Source organism: Myotis davidii, unplaced genomic scaffold (genome assembly GCF_000327345.1).
Source record: "Myotis davidii unplaced genomic scaffold, ASM32734v1 scaffold170, whole genome shotgun sequence".
In the NCBI taxonomy this organism is placed as follows: Eukaryota; Metazoa; Chordata; class Mammalia; order Chiroptera; family Vespertilionidae; genus Myotis; species Myotis davidii.
In genome coordinates, this window is record NW_006282528.1 from 1,127,236 (window position 1) to 1,135,396 (window position 8,161).

At 48.8% G+C, this 8,161-nt stretch overlaps 1 long non-coding RNA gene across 1 annotated transcript in view; it reads right to left on the reverse strand.

Annotated features, from left to right (window-relative positions):
* Positions 1–274: 274 nt before the first annotated feature.
* Positions 275–8,161, reverse strand: part of LOC107182180 — a 14,293-nt gene continuing 6,406 nt past the window's right edge. Inside the window, exons 2-3 of the long non-coding RNA XR_001512904.1 lie at positions 726–731; positions 275–380 (exon numbers count right to left, since the gene is read on the reverse strand). This is a non-coding gene — a long non-coding RNA (uncharacterized LOC107182180). The remainder of the gene's footprint in view (positions 381–725; positions 732–8,161) is intronic.

Sequence of the window (8,161 nt, forward strand, 5' to 3'; positions counted from 1 at the left end):
GCGCAATGCGTTCCCTAACGGGTTGTAGGAAATAGATCTGCTCACACTCACACGAGGGTGTCTGCACAGTGCACTCTCTAACAGGCTGTAGGAAATAGATCTGCTCACACTCACACGAGGGTGTCTGCACAGTGCACTCTCTAACAGGCTGTAGGAAATAGATCTGCTCACACTCACACGAGAAAAAAAAGAACCCACTAGGGCCGCTAAACCCAGGTGGTAAACTACACCTCTGACGGGAAAACGGATCCAAAGGCATCAAGAACAAGTACAGTGGGACTTCATTTCTCCGACTTAATTCATTCCAGAAGGCTGTTCGAGAAGCGATTTGTTCGAAAACCCAATCATTTTCCCATTAGAATAATGTAAATTGAATTAATCTGCTCCCGACCCCAAAATGACCCCTGTTTTAGCCTTTCTTCTCTACAGGGCATGCCCAGTGCCCTGTGTGATTTACAAATAACCACACTTTTCTCAAATGTATGGGACCAGCCCCTAGCGACCTTACACGGCTGACTCATATATCGCTGCCTCGGAGAAGCTGTCGCCGCTAACCCCTTCCCGTCCCATCAGCAGCAGGTTTCCTGCCCAGGTTGTGGGCTCGATCCCCATTCGGTTGCCTGACTTGTCCTGTGAGCGTTTTCATGCCCTTCGCAGCATGACCGCCCTTGACGGCCTCTTTATGTTTTAAAATTGTGGTCACCATGGATTTCCCAGCAACAAACGCTTCTCTCCCTCGTTTGTTGCCTGAGAGATGCTTCTCATCACGCGGAGACATCAGCATGAAAGGGCTGTCGGGTCGAAAACTGAAGTTTCAGTCGACAAGCGAGACATGTTTTCTGTAACCAACTAGGTCGAAAACCGAATTGTTTGCGATGAGAGGCGTTCGGGAACCGAGGTCTGACTGTCTACTACAATCCCACCTGTGCCGCAAAGAGAAATAAACCTTCTCTTTGCGCATGGGACGTGTCTGGGAGATCTGCGAGCTGCTGGCAGGGGGACCCGCAGGGGGCAGGGGAGGGGCGGGAAAGGGAGACTTGGGCTCTTGCTTTCCACCTCGCAGCCTTCTGCAGTGTTTCACTTCGTCACGAGTGACGCAGGCCCCGGCGAACAGGAGGTGCAGCCACTGCGCGGCCAGCTTGGGGCTCTCCGGTTTGGGGCGCTCATTGCCACGTCGGGGGCCTGCCCACAGAGCGAGCTCCACTCCAGTGGTCACGGTCACCTTGGCGCAGAGCTCTCCCACGTCCCCACAGAAGCACCTCAATGACCAAACAGAACCAACAGTGACCTCCGGGGGGGAAGGAAACTGGCCAGAGCTTCTCCAGCACAATTTCTTTAGTGTCCAGGTGACCTTAAAATTCAGGAAGTTTTTGAATTTTGCTCTAGAATAAAGTCATCTGACTTATTATTTAAAATAATAATAATAATAATGTTCTCTTGCCCGGCCGGCATGGCTCAGGGGTTGAGTGTCGACCTATGAACCAGGAGGTCATGGTTGGATTCCCGGTCAGGGCACATGCCCAGGTTGTGGCCTCCATCACCAGTAGGGGGCGTGCAGGAGGCAGCTGATCAGTGATTCTCTCTCATCATTGATGTTTCTCTCTCCTTCTCGCTTCCTCTCTGAAATCAATAAAAAAAATATATTTTTTAAAAAATGGTCTCTAAATCTTATTTGTAGAATTGTGGTCACTATTTTGGTAAATAATTGCCACTTTAAAGAAATAAAAGTTCTAGATAAAACATGAGAAAAAATGTTTCCCAGCCATGCTCTGAGGGGGACGGGGACTCGCCTTGAGGGACTTGTGGAAAAGTAGGACCCGATATGGGCTGGGAGCTCACGGGGCAAAGGGCGTCCAGACCTGACTCGTGCACAGCGAGGGAGAGCTGACCTAAACACCGCCGGGGCCTCACAAAACGCCGCTCCAGACCCGGAACAAGAAATGTCAACCGATGGTCCCTGGCAGCTGGGGCCAGGCCTCGCAGGCTACGCAGGCTGCTGTGTGTGGGTCTGCTCGGCTCCAGGGAAAGTTCCGTCCCGTGTCTCAGCTCCAGCCCCAGGACACAGTCTTCAGTGGGAAGGAAAAGTGTGCTCCCCAAACCTCAGGGAAGCTGGCTGATACAGACAGAGGCCAGCCTCTGGTCCCCAGTAGGCCCATCTGTATGCAAATGAGGACTCCAAATCCTTGATATTTGATTGGTCCAAAAGGCACTATCCTGATTGGTCTGAATGAAGCTGCTCTGATTGGCCAGCGAAAGTCTCAGTCTTATTGGTTGAAATACAATCCCAAAAATTCAGTTGTGTGGGAGGCAGGCTGCTTAGAGCAGGATTCGACCTGAAGTGGTTTGAATGAGAGGCCCCGTGTAGAAATGGCTTCCAGGCTCTGCTTTCTTACAATGTGAGCCCAATTAGCCACCGGCAGCCGTTCTCTATAGGTATCTTCTTCTCAAGATTCACAGAAACAAGAACAGAAACATTCTACCCACCAGTCTGAGAACTGACAAGGAAGCCTGTCATCGCTGTGGACTTTGGGGGAGAAAAAGGTAAATACTAGAAATCAGAAACCAGGCCGGCATGATTAGTGGGTGAGATTCACACGGCCTCCCGCCCAGGGGCCGCGGGCCGCGATGGCGATGTGAGAAACAGTTCGACACTAAAACAAACACATGCTGCCCCCACACCCAGGGAGCTCACTCCAGGGAGGCTCATCCCAAAAACCCGAGCTGCAGTGAAGAAACAGCGAAGGGCACGCGGGAACAATGGCCACAAGGGGAAGTTACAGCCGCAATAAATGGGGAACGTTACACGTGGAAATTCCAGAGATAATAGGACCATAAAAAAGAGACACTTAGCGTGCTCAAAAATACAAAAATAAATGTTCATAAACCGTGAGAAGGAAAGTAAAACGGGGATATTGCCAAAGAACCACATAACAGTTTGAGAAAGGAAAGTTAAACTTCCTGTAGGAAAACGCAGTGATGGATTTGTCGCAGATGAGGAGAGGATTGGTGAGCTGGAAGACCAGACGAAATTACCCAACATGCTCACAGGCAGAGAGACGGAAACCCGAGAGAGAGGTGAGGAAGCATACACATCGAATGGAAACACCAACATGCACCTCAGAGGAATTCCAATGCAGAAATGAAAGACTCTGCAAACCCTCAAGATTTAGATACCTGGACAATAGTCAGGAGGTAATGGCTAAGAGGTCTTCCAAACTGAGGTCAGATAAGAACCCCCAGTCAAAGAAGTGTACAAAATCTGAGAATGGTAATTAAAATAAGTGCGTACCGCCCAGCTGGCGCGGCTCAGTGGTTGTGCATCAACCTGTGAACCAGGAGGTCACGGTTCGATTCCTGGTCCGGGCACAGGCCTGCGTTGTGGGCTCTATCCCTTTTGCTCTCATCCTAACTTTGTCCTTGCACTTGAGGTGTGCTCACTGCAAGATGGATTCTCCCTCATCGTTAAGGTTTCTATCTCCCTCTCCCTTCCTCTCTGACATAAATAAAAAATATTTACATATTTTTTAAAAGTACGTACCTTAGACACATGGTGGTGACACCACAGAATGCTAACACAGGGAGAAGCACACCTCCAGCTCTACGGGCAAGAGGGGGAGCTGGTCGCCTAACGGAGAACTAACTGACACGAGAAGGAAAACAGAGAACATCTCCAGTGACCACAGAACAAACCTCAGAATTTCCACACGACGAAAACAGAAGAGAAAGCATTCTTGAATGACAATGTAGGAATTAATGTCAAAAATCCGAAAACAAAGAGCTTTACCAGCTGGAAAATTTCAAATACTTTCCCAAACAACTGCTGAGTCGACAAAAAATACAAAGGGAGGTCACAGGATCACAGAGCGGGGGCCAGGGGAGATGCCACCGCCGGGACCTGCTGCCCCCCAGCTAACGCGGTGGAGGGTGGACATGCCGAGCCTTCCACACTTCCACTAAGAGAGGAGATCACAGTGGACAAAGGAGCAGCATCAATAAGTTAGAAAACATCAAAAGAACAGGATGGCGGAGGGAATGAATAAACATAATGTTAGCATATAATGGTTATGAAACAGAAGACTATACAACTGATTAATATATTTAAAAGTTGTTCTCTAAAAAAAAATAACAATAAAATGTATAAACTTATGGCTAATAAAATCAAGAGGAAGAAAAAAAGAGCAAATATATAAAATGAGATTAAATGAATTCAAACAACCAGAGAAACCATGGAAACTAAACAAATCATATACACCAATTTGCCCGATGCTATAAACATCATTTTTCAAATACACTTGAGAGCATGGATGGGAAGGTGGGGCTCTGCAATGGAGCGGTAGCCACCAGCCGCTGTGGAAACCGAGGGCTCAAATGTGGCTCATCTAGTCCGGCCGGCGTGGCTCAGCGATTGAGCATCGACCTATGAACCAGGAGGTCACGATTTGATTCTTGGTCAGGGCACAGGCCCAGGTTGCAGGCTTGATCCCCAGTGTGAGCTGTGCAGGAGTCAGCCAATCAATGATACCCTCTCATCATTGATGTTTCTCTCTCTCCCTCTCCCTTCCTTTCTGAAATCAATAAAAACTATTTAAAAAACAAAACATGGCTCATCTCAACAGAGATGTGCTGTGAGTGTAAATACACACTAGACTGAAAACTTATAAAGCAAAAGAAGCATATTACATTAATAATTATTATTGATCACATTGATAATGTGGATAATGATGATATTTTATTTTTTAGTTAAATAAGATATTATTTCAAATAATTTTACCCGCTTTTCTTACTCTTTAAATACAGCCACTGGAGAATTTTAAATTACATATGAGTGTGTATTATATCTATGTTGGACAGTGCTGTAATAGAGGCATAACATGTTAAGACTGGCTTCAGAAGAGAGATGGGACATAGTCAAAGGTCTAATATATGTATAATTGGAGTCAAGAAAGAGAGGATAAACACTTAAGGGCAGAAGCAATATTTAAAGAGATAATGGCCGAGAACTGTGTAATACTGATGAAAGACATCAACGCACTGACCCAAAGTCTCAGGGAACCCAAAGGAGATAAACAAGAAGGAAAATGCACCAAGACACATCTGAGTTGAACAACTGACGATCAAAGACAAAGAAACCGTGAAAGCCACAAGACAGTGCAACGACATATTTAAACTGCTGGAAGAAAAAACTATCCAACAAGAACTCTGTACCTCCCCCAAGGTCCTTCAGATGTGAAGGCAACATGAAAATTTTCAGGAAAAACAAACAAACAAACCTGAGCTAACACATCCCGTGGAGAAGCGCCACATGAAACCCTAAAGCACATTTCTTCAAGAAACGGGAAATGTTCCCAGATGGGAGCACAGACGTCAGGGAGGAGCAAGCTGCCCCGCAAAGAGCTATGTGGGGAAGAGAAAGGAACGTTTTCTGTGTGAAGCCCAAACAATAATAATGTCTTCTGAGCTTCACCCCATAAATCAAGGTAGCATTACACAGCAGCGTCCCCAAGTGTGGGTGGCGTGACCTTAAACTAAGTTGTAAGGTTGCTGCACCGACATTTAGGAGGTAGAAGAACTGTACCAATCTGAGGTCAAAGGGGTATGTCAGGAACGCATCTGAAATCTTAGGGCAACCACTCACACACAAGTATAATTAAAAGCTAATAATGAGAAAACAGTAGGAAAGCACGATTAGTTCTCAGCTGTGACTACTGGCTTATCTCTTCCTTCAATTCCGTTACTTTCTATTTTGAAAAGATGCGATTGGGTGCATACAAATGTCAGATTCCTGGGTTTTCTTGTTGAGTTAATAACCTGTTCTCATAACAAACACCTCCTTCACTCTCTAGTAAGAGTTGTGGCCTTAGAGTGTCGTCTGATACTAAGACAGCCGCCCAGATGTATTTTGGCTGGTAATGCAGGGTTTAACTTTTTCAGCCTTTTATTCTCGTCCTAACGTTGTCCTTGCCTTTGAGGTGTGCTCACTGCAAACAGCATACACTTGGGTCTCAATTCTCTGTGTCCAGTCTGTCTCCTTCATTCTCTTAATTGGAGTGCTTTGTGTTTATATTTCACGTAATTACCCATAGAGTTGCAGGAAATCCTACCATGTTGCTATTTATTTTCTATCTGTTCCATCTGTTCTAATCCCTGGTTCCTCATTTTCTGCCTTTCTGAGGATTAATCATGTATTTTTCTACTCCATTTTCTCATCTATTAGCTTTTTAATAACACTTTTTACGTGTGCATATTCTTATATATATTGCGTATGTATACACAGGTACACACAGACATATGTACTTGTACCCTTCAGATTTGTGCTGTTTGTGTACCCTTAAGTTTTGCACACGTTACTAGCAATAAAAAGTGTTAACAGATATTTTAGCTAACAGAATTTGTCAGCATTTCACAATTCCTTCTTGATTTTCCAAAGCCAATGACTTCGTAATAGACAGACACCTTTAAACTATAGCCAAGTATTGGTTCTTAGACATACGGAAAAATATGCTGTGTCAATCATAAGAAATATACAAATTAAAACTCTGCTGGTTTTGAAAAATGTTACCAGCAAAAGTTTGAAAACGAACTGTCAGTGAGCCTTAGAGACGCGGAACTGCTCCTCTGTTGCCACTGGGAGCGTAGGCTGCCCGCCCCCTGCAGAGGGCACCTGGCGACATCTGTCCCGTCAGGGACGCATCTGCCCTTTGCCTCAGCGGTCCCACTCCCAGGACGTCACCTTCTGCATAAACATCACCACGTGCGACAGGGAGCCATTCACAGCAACGCTGTTTGAAAGCAAAAGACTGCAGCCCTGGCCGGTTTGGCTCAGTGGATAGAGCGTCGGCCTGCGAACTGAAAGGTCCCAGGTTGATTCTGGTCAAGGGCACATGCCCAGGTTGTGGGGCTCGGTGCCCAGTGGGGGACTTGCAGGAGGCAGCCGATCCATGATTCTCTCTCATCATGGATGTTTCTCTCTCTCTCTCCCTCTCCCTTCCTCTCTGAAATCAATAAAAAGAAAGCAAAAGACTGCAAACGGCTTCTGTCCCCCACAGGGGGTTGCTGCCCAGGTCTGTCCAGGGAGCGCCAGTGAAGACTGGGGACACCCCCGCGTGCCATGAGGGCCAGCCCTACCAGGCGCTGTCAGCTGAGAACCACGAGGTACGGGCGCGTGTGGTGTGCCCTCACACAAGTGGAACAAGAGTGGGGAGTGGGGGGGGGAGGCATATTCAATTCACTCGTACGTGCCAACAAAAGGAAAACAGTCTCTAGGAAGAGAAACAAGTGAGTAACGGCAGCTACCTTTTGGGGTGAGGCCTGAGGGACCAGAACGGAGCAGCTGGAAAAGACCCTTTCCCTGTGTAGCTGTCAGCTTCCTGCAGAGCTGATACAGGAACCTAGTCAAACTATTCAACACGCAGCTCTGAGCAGCGAGGGGAGGGCCACGGCCCCACTCTCCGTCTCCGGCCCCCAGAGCGGCCTGGCCCCCCACTGGGCTGGGCGAGGAGTGAGCACAGTGGGTTGCCTTGGTTCGGAGCCTGGGCGGTGCAGGGCCAAGTCCCGGCCGTTCAGGGACTTGTTCAGGCCTGTCCCAAAGGCCCAGGGCCTCCTGGAGCTGGAGGCCCACACGGGGAGAGGCAGTGATGGGTCCCGTGGAGCCCTGGCCCCAGGGGAGAAGGCGGCTGCTGGGCCGCTGGCCAGGTCCTTCTGCAAAGGGCGCTGAGTGACACGGCCCCTGGGGATTCTGAACCGACTTCATCAAATGTCGCTGCCCCTGCTCACCTCCGGGCCTGGCCTGGCGAGAGGCCTCGGGCAGGACTGCCAAGCATGAGGGCCAGGGGCCAGGAGAGGGGCCCGGCCTCTCCCAGATGCAGCTGCCCAGGCCCTGGGCCCAGAGCCCGGGGCCCAGTGGGAGGAGGCGGAGGCTGTGCACCTGGCTCGTGCTGTCATTCCGGGGACACGTTCCGTGTAGCAGCCAGCGTGACTGGGACTTCTCCGAGGCCTGCGGTCACCTGTCCCCGGGGGACCGAACACTGCAGCCTGGCCCAGGGGAGGCGCTGCCGGCCCGAGAGGAGATGTAGTCAGCCCTGCAGCTCTGCTTCTCAAGGTCAGGCCCTCCCTCAGTCCCTGAAAGTCACTGAGCACCATCCTGGGTGGCCAGGGTGGGGTG